The 12,509-nt window shown below is 36.4% G+C and overlaps 1 long non-coding RNA gene across 1 annotated transcript in view; it reads left to right on the top strand.

Annotated features, from left to right (window-relative positions):
* The first annotated feature begins 7,245 nt into the window (after window positions 1–7,245).
* Window positions 7,246–12,509, top strand: part of LOC104854331 — a 74,741-nt gene continuing 69,477 nt past the window's right edge. The window contains exon 1 of the long non-coding RNA XR_778062.3: window positions 7,246–7,378. This is a non-coding gene — a long non-coding RNA (uncharacterized LOC104854331). The remainder of the gene's footprint in view (window positions 7,379–12,509) is intronic.

Below are 12,509 nucleotides of genomic sequence, written 5' to 3'. Positions count from 1 at the left end.
TCCTTCCTGGGTCTGTTGTCGCGCAGGCCGGGAGCTCACGCGCACACCGCCGGGTGATCGCAGACAGGCAGGTAGGCAGGCAGCTGAGAAAAACCCCCTCTGGGGTCCTTGGGTCCTTCCTGGGTCTGTTGTCGCGCAGGCCGGGAGCTCATGCGCACACCGCCGGGTGATCGCAGACAGGCAGGTAGGCAGGCAGCTGAGAAAACCCCCCTCTGGGGTCCTTGGGTCCTTCCTGGGTCTGTTGTCGCGCAGGCCGGGAGCTCACGCGCACACCGCCGGGTGATCGCAGACAGGCAGGTAGGCAGGCAGCTGAGAAAAACCCCCTCTGGGGTCCTTGGGTCCTTCCTGGGTCTGTTGTCGCGCAGGCCGGGAGCTCACGCGCACACCGCCGGGTGATCGCAGCCCAAACCTTTTTAATAAGATCACAGCTCAGTCATTGATTCTTTGTAATATCAAAAATCAAAACTAGGGCTGGGGATTTAGCTTAGTGGTGCTTCACTTTGCCTTGCAAGCACAAGTTCCTGAGTTCAATCCCTGGTACCACCAAAAAAAAAAAAATCAAAATTATATTGAGATTCCATCCCAACTCAGAAAGGATATCATCAACAAACCTTTTTAATAAGATCACAGCTCAGTCATTGATTCTTTGTAATATCAAAAATCAAAACTAGGGCTGGGGATTTAGCTTAGTGGTGCTTCACTTTGCCTTGCAAGCACAAGTTCCTGAGTTCAATCCCTGGTACCACCAAAAAAAAAAAAAATCAAAATTATATTGAGATTCCATCCCAACTCAGAAAGGATATCATCAAAAATGATTGATAGGGTATACTGGTACATTCAGTTCCCCAACGTGTAAGTATTATGTGTATATACCAATAAAATGAAGAAAAAAATGCTGATGAGGATGCAGGGGAAAAGAATTCTTCTACACTACTGGTAGGAATGTAAATTAATATAGCCACTATGAAACATGCTTTTGATTAATCATGTGTGCTCATCTCTGATAATTTCCTTAGGCTAGATTCCCAGGGAGTGAATGCATGGAATCAATGGTTATGAGAACATGTATATCTTTTGTAATATTCCTTCAAATTTATTCCAACAGGATATAAAGTACATGATAAGACGCAGTTTACAGCAATATATTCCTAAACAATGATGTTTTTGATAGGAGAAATGGCATATTATCACTGTTACTGTTTTATTTTTCAAGTTTTGAATACTCATGACACTGATCATTTCTCCTTAGCATTTTTTATCTTATTTGGTCCATTTTATTTTTCTGAAATGCTTGTTTATAATTTTCACCTATAGGCTGTCTGCTTTTAATCAGATCTCTGTGATTTCTGTTCACTCTGGCACAGTGGTAGTAAAGAGGGGAATGTGATGAGGAGGACCTGCTATGGTCCTCAGAGATCTCTTAACTGGACCATGATCATAATAAAGCATACAGCATTTACAGTTACATTTTGGTAAGCAACTACATTAATTTTTGGAATAAGTCCATATATCCCCAAGATCTATCTGCTATAATAGCACTAGTAAAAAGTAGACAAATATTTTGAGTTTTATAATTTAAGCTTCGTCATCCCCTTAGAAAAGCATTGCCTTTCTGAAAATATATCTGTCTGCAAAGAGCCTTAGGGCCTGTGTGCTCTTTTATTTTACATTTAATCAGCTATTAAAACATCCCTCAGAAGCTATGACCTGCACAGGTTCAATCTGCTCTGGCTAGTAAATCAGTTAAGACTGGCAATTCTCTATTATTTCTTAAAGACACATTGGAGATTCTAAATGAAATTCTTCCATGTTAGTGGAGGAGAGAAAAATAAGAGTGGTTCATACACAGCCACAATCTGGCCAGCATGACTGATCACTTTTCCCTGCCTAAATAAGCTTATTTGTTTATCAGTTAGTACTTGTGTGCTTGCTCTGATCCATGTACTTTATTAAGAAAGGGAGTAAACTATTTCTGCCCTCAGTAATTCAAATTTGGTGAAATAAAAGTGCTTGTAAGCAAATACAATATTAGAAAATAAGTGCTACAGTACAGTTGTGGTCCATAGCTATAAGAGCATAAAGGGAAAGAATAATCATATAGATCAGGAAAGGACTTTACAAAGAAGTTGATATTTGAGTTTAATTTTAAGATATGAATTCACTGAGAAAGATGCAAGGGGAAAAAGGAGAAGGCAACTCTGTCAGAGAAGAAAGGAAGAATGCCCGTGTAGTGAAGGGTGTATTAGAGGATTTTAAATAGAGGTGACAGTGATCAGAACACGTCAGACTCCTGTCTCTTCTTGGTTGCTGTCACTACCTGGCATGTTATTTTATGTTTCAGATATACTCTGGAAACATTTGTGTGCCATCTTAAACAGAAAGCACATTGTCCAGTTTAAATACTAATGAAAATTCAGAAGAAGAAAAAAGAAAGTCCATGAGCTCCCAGTGACACGGAGGACTGCTGCTACCTTGTAGCCTATATTCCTGCCATGAGGAATCTAAATGAAAAAGGCACATTTGTATAATTAGTATGCTGAACATTTCTCTGGACTTGAATGCTTTCTTCCATATAGTATTTGAAATTTTCAAATGAACACACGACAGCAACCTGACAGGAAAAATGGGATTGGCCAAGAATGTACTGCAGTGTTTACAGTACTGCAAGTGCATTTTCAAAGTTAGGTCTTCTGAACTGGAATCTAATGGGATTTGGCTAATAATTCCTGTGAAAATGATGTCAGAATATTCTTTAGCTTTTGATAGATTCTCAGGTACACAGGCAGTATAATCTTGAGCAAGAAAGAGTCAGTTTTCTTCATTGGAGAAATAAAACATAATGTAGAACTTTGACAACCTTGAAGGTGACTTTTTCAAGCCATTGATTAGCAGGTCCATGCCCTGAAATTCAAGTTAGGGCGATTCATTACAGTTCTTTCAGTCACTAGAGTATTAAAACCAAAATGCATCATTAACTCGGAAGTGGGCTATGCCATTTGGCAATGAGGATCATCTTGACTTTGGTGACAAAGCCATCTGTGCAGATTCTCTGGACTTCAACACAAAAGGAAATAATTACTTTTTGCCTTAGAGATAAAGGCAATCATTTTTCCACTATTATTCATGTTTATCTTGTCAAAAAGTATAAATTTCTGGGAAAAATCTTGGCATAGATCAGCTTAAATGAACAAAAGCGTTTTGGATTTTCTCCATGAAAGAAGTTCAGCAGATTTTCATGGTCTTCCAAGAAGAGGTTTAAAGAGAATTTGAGGAGTTGGGAAAGTTAGGGAATAAAGTGGCCCATAGGAGGTACACAGAACAATTACTATTTCCTTCTCTTTCTGTTGCCTGAAAAATGTCACAAGCTTAACTATATGTCCTTTTCTGTTTGGTTTTATGTAGCATTGAAAATAACATTTAAATAACAGCATTAGAATCAATAAAATTGCTTTTCAGTAAGTAAATAAAGCTGGTTATTATAAGTCTTCTTTAAAAGTAATTCAATTGTAGCCTGATAGTGTGATCCTTTACCTCTGAAGAATTTTTCATGGGGTAGGCATAGAGATCATCTCAGTAGTCTGTCTAGATTTGGGGTGAGATGCCTGCATCTATTGCTCACTTAAGTAAACCATGTTATTTCAAGGAAGCCTAGTTCTTAGTCAGATTTTACGAGCCTCATATTTTCTCCACCTATGCAAAAGATGACAATAGAACTATTCTTCCCATTTATCAAATAGATGGCTTCAAGTATTAATTTCAGTAATGAAAATATGTGTCTGTTATAACCTCTTAATCTATAGGGGTAATACTCATAATATTAAAAATTGTATTCTTAGTGTAGGTTTGTAATATGTATTCCTCATAATTAAAAGAATACTTTTTCTATTTTTAAGTAATCAGAATAACTGGTAACTGTTGAGTCCAATACACTTGCTTGAAACTTGGATTCTTACTGGTGACTACCATCTCATTTTTTTTCATGTGTAGCTATCACAGTAACTGCTGAAAACTCAGATTCACAAAGGTATGGTATCACTGAAAAGAATGTAACATTATCTAATATTGAAATTTTGAACCATCTCATGGTATATTGCATACAGTATCTAACATAATTCACTGTACTTTTAACTATAAAATTTTTTAAAAATCCCCTAGTGCCACTTTGGTGTTTTGCCATAAGTAGCTTATTTTATAAACCATTGGAATAATATAAGAAGCCACATACCACAGTCCACATTTTGAGAGAATTCTTTGAGACCTCTATAAACAGGGTATTCTTCTGAAATGAACTTAATTTTATTTATTTATTTTTCTCATTGAGCTTATTGGTACATTTTAGGTATACAGTACAGTTGCATTCATCATTGGGATCTTGTACCTTTGCATGACAGGTCTTGGCTCTCATTTTTTTCCCTTACCTGTGCCTTCCCTTCACCCCCTCCTCTCTTCCCTATTTACAAATACTTTATTTCCATTTTTTCATTTTCTCATGGTTTTTTTTCTTTTCCCTTATTTCCTTTCCCCTACCCTTCCCACTTCCCCTACACCTTTAGCCCTTTTCTTCTATTTCACATTGTCAATTATACCATTAGGATCTTATGTACCATTACAGTTTTTCACACCAGAGAAACTATTCAGTATTTACACATGTATGACTTACTTAGTTCACTTAGGAGTATATCCTCAATGTGAATACATTTTCCTATGAATGAATCTAATTTCTCATTCTTTATGGCTGAGTAGTATTCCATTTTATAGAAAAACCACGTCTTCTCTATCCAGTCTCCAACTGATGGGCAAATGGGCTGTTTCCAAGTTTTAGCTATTACAAACTGTGCCGCTATAAACATAGGTGCACATATATCACTGTGATATGATTCTTTTAATTCTTTTGGAAAGATACCCAACAGAGGGATGGCTGGGTCAAATGGAACCTCCAGTCCCAGCTCTTTGAGGTATCTCCATATTGATTTCCATAGTGGTTGCACCAGTCTGCACTCCCACCAACAATGGAGAAGGGTTCCTTTCTCCCCACAACCCCGCCAACATTTGTTATTGATTGATTTCTTGAAAGCAGCCATTCTTTGTGGCATGAGGTGGAATCTCAGTGTTGTTTTCATCTGCATCTCTCGAATGACCCGTGATGTGGAATATTTTTTCAAATATTTACTTGATGCTTTTACTTCTTTGAGAAATGTCTGTCCATTTCAGATGTCCATTTTTTAATCAGATCTTTATATTTGGGGGTGCTGATTTGAGTGCTTTATATATTCTAGATAATAGTCCTTTGTCTGAGGAGCAGTTGGTAAATTTTTTTTCCCACATCGTAGGTTGTCTTTTAGTTCTGTTGATGGTTTCTTTTGCAGTGCCTTAATTTTAAAAGATACAATCCCAACTGTTTAGTGCTAAGTAACCAGAAAGAAGCCATTTCCTCCATTTGGCTTTAATCAGTCACTTAATTCTGCTTCAAAAATAGCTATTTCAGAAACTTTCAGCAAAATACCCATTGGCATTCTTTCCCTTATCAGACTTAACTGATAATTGTCTTGCACCTGGTCTGTGTCTTATAGGAATGATGTCCATCGCTGGCCCAAAGGGCAAAGTACACGTAGTCCTATCCTCCGTGGCACTTGTTCTCATGACCTTGGGTTTAGTTTCTTCCTCCTTCCATCTTACACTTTCTCTTTTAAAAAACAATACCAACCCTCCTTCCTTGCACAGACCTCCCTTCGTCTCCCTGCTGTCCCTCTTGACATTGCACTGACTTAAATAACCTCTTCTCTTTATCTGTACTGTGGTCTTGGTAAATTCTTTTACCATTCAAGTCACCACTCTTGTCTCTCACAGCACCAAAGAATTTGGAAGATTAGAAAATGAGCATGTGCACTCAGATGCAGAATGTAAAACACTGAAATACATTTTCACATAGAACATGAAATCTGTACTTTTACCAGGAATCCATCAGTTTGTAGGAAAAAATAAAATACTTTAAAGCAACATTTGTTCCTATATGTCTATTTGGTAATAGTTTTGACTTTAAAAATAATAGCTGTGGATAATTCCTATATTCATATATCATTACAGTAATATGTTGGCAGAACAATGAAAAAGACAGCATCAGTGGGGGCCAGGGATTTAGCTCAGTGGTTCCGCTGCCTGTGTAGCAAGCACAAGGTCCTAAGTTTGATCCCTGGTACAAAAAAAAACAAACAAACACAAAATACAAAACAACAACAACAGCAGCAAAACACAGTATGAGTGACCAGAAATAGCTCTGTTCACTTCATGACCCAAACTTCCAGAGATTTCATACCAGGTGTGCTTGGAACCTTCTACAGATTGCCTAAACTTTTTGGACATTAGTTCCCTAGCTGTAAGTAGAATGATGACTTTGATTATGGATCAGACCCTCACTTTCCATAATTTTTTAAGGAGCTACGTTGTTAGACCCTTTTTTAGGTATCTTCCATAAGTATTCATGAGAACAATTCCAGTCTCCCTAAGTTACATGAGCAAAAGTAATTCTTTTACAGGAATATATGCTATCTTTTTATAGTAGACTGCTGAGCATTTCTAAAACACATAACTTTTTGGAAGGACAAAATTTAGTAGTATATTTTTCTTGGAATAAGTGTTGGTCAATCTCGTAATGTTTCCTTATTTTGGAAATAGATGATTTTATTGTTCTCCAATCCATTCTGCAAGTATGGGAATTATTCTGCATTGTGAAAATCTGATGTGTAGAATTTTCTCTTTTATAATCTCCTGTGTGGAAATGAAATTATTTTTTATGAAACATATAAAGCTAGAAAGGTAGCAAAATCAGAGATTCAGATACTTTAATAGATCATCAAAGTATCTAATAAAAATGAATAAAATACTCTGCCAGTATCAACTGAAAAGAAGCAAAAGAGGAAATATTTGCTGGCGTTGAGACCAAGGTGTTTCATGCCGTGTCTCAGCATTTTACCACAGTTATTTATTACAACCATTGCTAGTGTCCTCAGTTTTGTGATAAACTGTAAGGGTGAAATACAATAAAAACTGTTGACTTTATAAAGTAGGAGGTAATCCCTTCTAAGAAGTGCAGACTTGTATTTAACTTTCCCCAATTTCTGAATTTTTCTACCTCAAAGCAATGTCTATGCGTGTGTTTGTGTATGTGGTATCTGGTTAATGTTTTTCCCTAAGATGTTTACAGAATTCCATATAAATTATTTCATTCTTTATTTTATTTTTAGAGTCACATAAATATTTATTGAGCTCTTGTGCTAGGAGGATTGGAGATACCAAGATGTGGGAAACACTGTGGTTGGGGAGCGGTGCATGTAAAGTCACTGATGTACAGTGCACAAAAGAGAAGAGAAAGGAGAGAAGGGTAAGGAGCCTGACTAAAATTGGGTCACACAAAGAATCTTTGCTACAAGATGCTGAAGTCGCCTCACAAATGGTATTCATTATTATAAGGAGATACAGTCATTATTGATTAGTTAAGATTAGAGTTCTAATCCTTTTTAAACCCGTAATCATTGAACATTAATGGGAGTAATCATGAATAAGGTTTGTGTAATAACTGATAAATTTTGTTTAAATTCTTCCCCTTCCCTCTGGTGCCAGAGCATGCTTCCCTGCCCAGACCTTGCATTTGGAATTCAGCTATGGGATTTGCTTTGCTTGGGAAATGGTCAGATATGACTTAAGTTGAGACTTTAAATGTGCTGACCTATTCAGCTTGCCTCTTGTCATAAAATTGTTATAACAGATAAAGCTCCCAATGAGTAGCTACTAGTCTAAAGAATAACAGATTTGGACTTAGGATCTAAACCCAAACTATCTCAGCTGACTCAGAGATTGGTAAGAGGAGAAAAAAGCCACGCACACTTCTATTTATAGGTCATTGTGCTTTGGAATGATTTGTTATGCAATTATAGCTAACTAGTATAGCCATTGTGTCTAGTTTGGGCATAAAATCTTGAATTTTATGCTGTGGTACTTTTCAGTTTATTCAACATAGAGGGGCTTTTAAAACAAGAGTCCTTACAAATGGTTCACTTAATGTGAAGAAGTATGTGAATGGAATCAGGTCTCATAAAGAAAAATAATTTAAATGTATATAGATACACCATTCTGAGCTATACCTAAATGATAAGAACTATTGGCCTGAAGTGTATGAAAAAGAGAGTAATAGAGTTAATGCTGAACCTCAGTAAGAGTCAGTTTGCCAAGTGTGTCACACAGTTGCTGTGTTGCCCATCTAAGCAAGAAGGTATTACCAGAATGTCCACTGGAGTAAAAATAGAAGAAAAAAATGACAGAAATAAAATATATTCAAGAAGCTTTACTGGAGGGCCAGGGATTTAGCTTGGGTCCACTGTCTGCTTCCCAAGCATAAGGTCCTGAGTTCGATCCCCGGTACCAAAAAAAAAAAAAAAAAAAGAAGACGCTTTACTGGAGTCTACACTATTTGATGTGGCAGCTGATGAAATCATGAGGACAATTCTGAGTCTTGAGTCACTGAGGCTGTTGTTGGTTGTCATACCAATGGTGCCATTCTTAAAAATGATAAGGTCAGAGGAGGATGAGTAGGTAGCTTTCATGGCAGAGAAGTAATAAGTTTCATTTTTAACACACTGAACTTGAAATTCAGACAAGGATTTGGCATAAAAGGAATTGGCATAAAAAGAGTCTCAGTCTCCATCTAGCCTACTGTCAACTGCCTTTAAATGAATAATGTCCTTCAAACACAGATTTTTTAAAAAAGTGATCTCACATCATATTTCAAACTCCAATGAGAAATTTTAAGAAGCAGGATTAATGGACTACTGCTGAAAGCCAGGAATGTTATATTAAGAATTTCATTTATATTGAAACCCTGTTGCCCGAAAACCAGCAGTTTCTTTCTTCAGAGAGGAAGTAGTTTGTCCTTCAGTGCTAATGGAGCTAATGGAAAAGGTTCAGGATCTATATACTGCATCTTAACAATCAAACTTGCAGATCAGTTTTAATTTAAGTGTGAAAATACAATGCTAAAATATACAGACCAGTTATCAATAGATGATAATCATATACAGATTTATTGACATTTTTACAAGCGATACTGTATTATTCAGCTTTTCATCATTATAAATACTTGAGGCAGGCTAACTTTATAAAAGAAAAGCTTATAATTGTGGAGGTTCAAGGGCTTGCATCTGGGGATAGCTTTATTTTGCTGACAGAATCCCAAGGCACCACACATGTGCGTGTTTGTTCGTCTGATTTCTCTTTCTCTTATAAAGTAACCAGAATTCAATTATGACAGCTTCACCTTAATGGTCTTACCTAGTCTTAATCACTTTCCTAAGATTATACCTTTAACTCAAATGAAGTGTCCATGCGTTTAATGAGGATTAAATTTCAACACATAAAGCCCTGGAGAACACTCACATAATATCCAAATATAGCATTCTTCCTTTGGTCTCCAAAGTTTCATGACCTTCTCCCAGTATATCTCCAATGGCCTGAAAGTTTTTGCTGGATTGTCTTCTTTCTTTCTTTTTATTTATTTTTTTGGTACCGGGGATCGAACTCAGGACCTTGTGCTTGCAAGGCCGGTACAGAGCCACTGAGCTACACCCGCGGCTGAAAGTTTTGTTTCTGCATTAATTCAAAAGTTCAAAGCTTCATCTGAGACCCGAAGAAAACTATAGTTGTGAGCTGTAAAACAAAAGCAAGTTATCTATTTCCAATATACAATAGTGAAACAAGCATAAGGTATACATTCTCATCCTAAAAGGAAGAAATAAATAAGTAGAAAGAAACAATTAGCCCAAAGTAGACATTAAATCCAAAAGTTCCAAATTCAGCATTTTGTGCACGCTGGTGTACCCCAGAGTCTTGGGCTAACCATCCTTATAGTTTTTCTTATTGTTGCCCAAATAGCTGTTCTCTGGGGCTGTAAACTGATGACTCATGATTTTTATGAACCCATGTGACATTTTGGTAGTCATTCTTTTTCTTTGGGGTTCCTGTGTGGCTTTATAGCTCCATTAGATATTATCCTATTGATCAGTACATGCAGGTACTCTGACCCTGCAGCACACTTTTCCCTAGACCCCAAAGTTTCCTTTGATAGCAGCCATTAAGACCCCATATCTTAAGCATTCTCTGTGCCTGCAGAACCAGTATCATATAGATGCCTAGGCCTGACAAACAAAGAAAATATCTAATCAGTGTTCATATTTCCCCAGGTGTTTTGTATGTTATTGTTATTATTTGTGTGAATAGACCAGTGGTGGTAAACCTATGGCACGTGTGTTATTTGTATTACTTTTAAGTCAAAAAATGTTAAAGTGTTAGTTGTTTTTTCTAAACCAAAAGCTCAATATTCAGATTTAATTTCAGTGTTGGCGCTTTGCCATAAATAAGTGGGTGTTGTGTTGCAGTTTAGGAGCTCATTGCTAAAAGGATCACTATCTCAGGAATAGACTTTGTGGAGTATTTGGAGCAAAGGGATTACGGACACTATGTAGCTAATATATTAAGAATAGCCTGAAAGTAAAAAGGAATAGCCTCTGTGGTGGCAAGAAAAGCAGAAAGAATTGGAAGTTGTTGCAGTCACCTAGGAAAGAAGTATGATGGTTCACACTAGATTGTAGCTTGGAGCTGGTTTTTAGATATATTTATTTAAAACTTTTCTAATTTAGAAGTTTATTTTAAAATTAGAGTAGATTTTTCCAAAGAGAGTTGGATGCAAGATATGTGAGAGTAGAATGAAAAGTAACTACGAGGTTTTTAGTTATGCAGGTTGATAGGGTTAGCAGATTCGCAGGAGATGAGTTAAGTTTGTGTGTGTTGGACTGGGGTAATGTTGGGCAGTTCAACACTGGACATAGACTTTAAATTCATCAGCATATTGTTGATGTATTGAGTTATGAGACTGGATAAGATGGCCAAATTGAAAATGAAAGATATAAAAAAAAAAATCCCTGGAGCATTGCAGGGTTTTGAGTTTCCTGGTAAAAGGAAAACCAAGCAAAGAATACTGAGAAAATGAGCAGTGAAGCAATTGTTCCAGAAGTCAAATGGAGGAAATGACTTATGGAAGAGGCACCAATCCGCAGTGCCAAAATCTGTTGTTCAGTCAAATAAAGTAAAGCTGCAATACGGTATATGATAAGATTACTTACTAACATATAATTATGCTCATTTTTAAATTATTTATTGTCCCAGCTACTCTGTTAGATCATAATGATAAAGATGGAAGTGGAACAGAATTTTTACCTGAGGAAATCTTATTTATCAGTGAGGATCTAGGCACTTAGAAGAAACAAAGCAGTTATAATTTGCTTATCTTCCTTATGGTCCAGTTGTTTCATCTATAAAATAGGGCCTACCTGTACCTTATCATATGTTGTTGTGAGTATTAAATAATATCATGTCTTAAAAGGATGTGAACAAAAGTATTTCCTAGCTTTCTTGCTTGAATACCCTTCATTAGGAAAAATAGCTATATTCTTCTAGTAAGGTAACCCAAACTAAAGTTTAATTAACAAAAGACAATTTTTATTATCTAGGTTTAGGGATAAGAGAAAAGTACATCTCTGAAAAAGACTTTGGAAGGTGTATGAGAATGTCAAAGTATAAATAAATAGGTGGAAGATGAAGTCACAGGTTGAGGAAAGTCTGAAGGAGGCTCACCATTTTGTGGTTGAAACAAGACTTAGGATGAACATACAGCTCAGTAGAAATTCCTCTTAAATTTAGAATTGAATTAATGCAAGATTCAAGGGCACAGGAATCAGTTCTTTATCTTTTTTTCCTCATTGAGTTTATTGGTACATTTTAGGTATACAGTACAGTTACCTTCGTCTTAGGATCTTGTACCTTTGCATGACAGGTCTTAGTTCTCATTTTTTCCCCTTGTCCCTGACCTCCCTTTAACCCCCCTCCCTTCCCTATTTACAAAACTTTATTTCCATTTTTTCATTTTCTCATATTATTTTCTTTTCCCTTATTAGCTTTCCCTACCCTACCCACTTCCCCTACACCTTTAGCCGTTTTCTTCCTATTTCACATTGTCATTTATGCCATTAGGATCTTATTTACGATTATAGTTTTTCACACCAAAGAAACTATTCAGTATTTACACATGTGTGACTTATTTATTTCATTGAAGAGTATATCCTCAATATGCATCCATTTTCCTATGAATGACTCTTAATTTCTCATTCTTAATGGCTGAGTAGTAAAGAACCAGTTCTTTAAACTCATAAAAATTAAGAATACAATGAAATATTCTTCTAGGCTATAGGGCGGGGGTTCAGTTCCATTCATGAAAGACCTCATGAGTCCAAAATGCTGAGCTTACATCTGAGCTAAATAGGTAGAGAATTAAACAAAGAGGAAGTATTCAGTAAATGGCAGCAATAGCCACCCTAAAATCTGCCTCCCCCTAAAACAAAGTTTGTATGCCCAAGTGTTGGAGTAGCTTGCTTCCTTTTTTTTTTTTTTTTTTTTTTTTTTTTTCT

Source organism: Fukomys damarensis, unplaced genomic scaffold, assembly GCF_012274545.1.
Source record: "Fukomys damarensis isolate Sample0158 unplaced genomic scaffold, DMR_v1.0_HiC HiC_scaffold_28, whole genome shotgun sequence".
Lineage (NCBI taxonomy): Eukaryota > Metazoa > Chordata > Mammalia > Rodentia > Bathyergidae > Fukomys > Fukomys damarensis.
The sequence above is the reverse complement of the archived record's forward strand: the minus strand, read 5'-3'. Positions and strand labels throughout refer to the sequence as shown.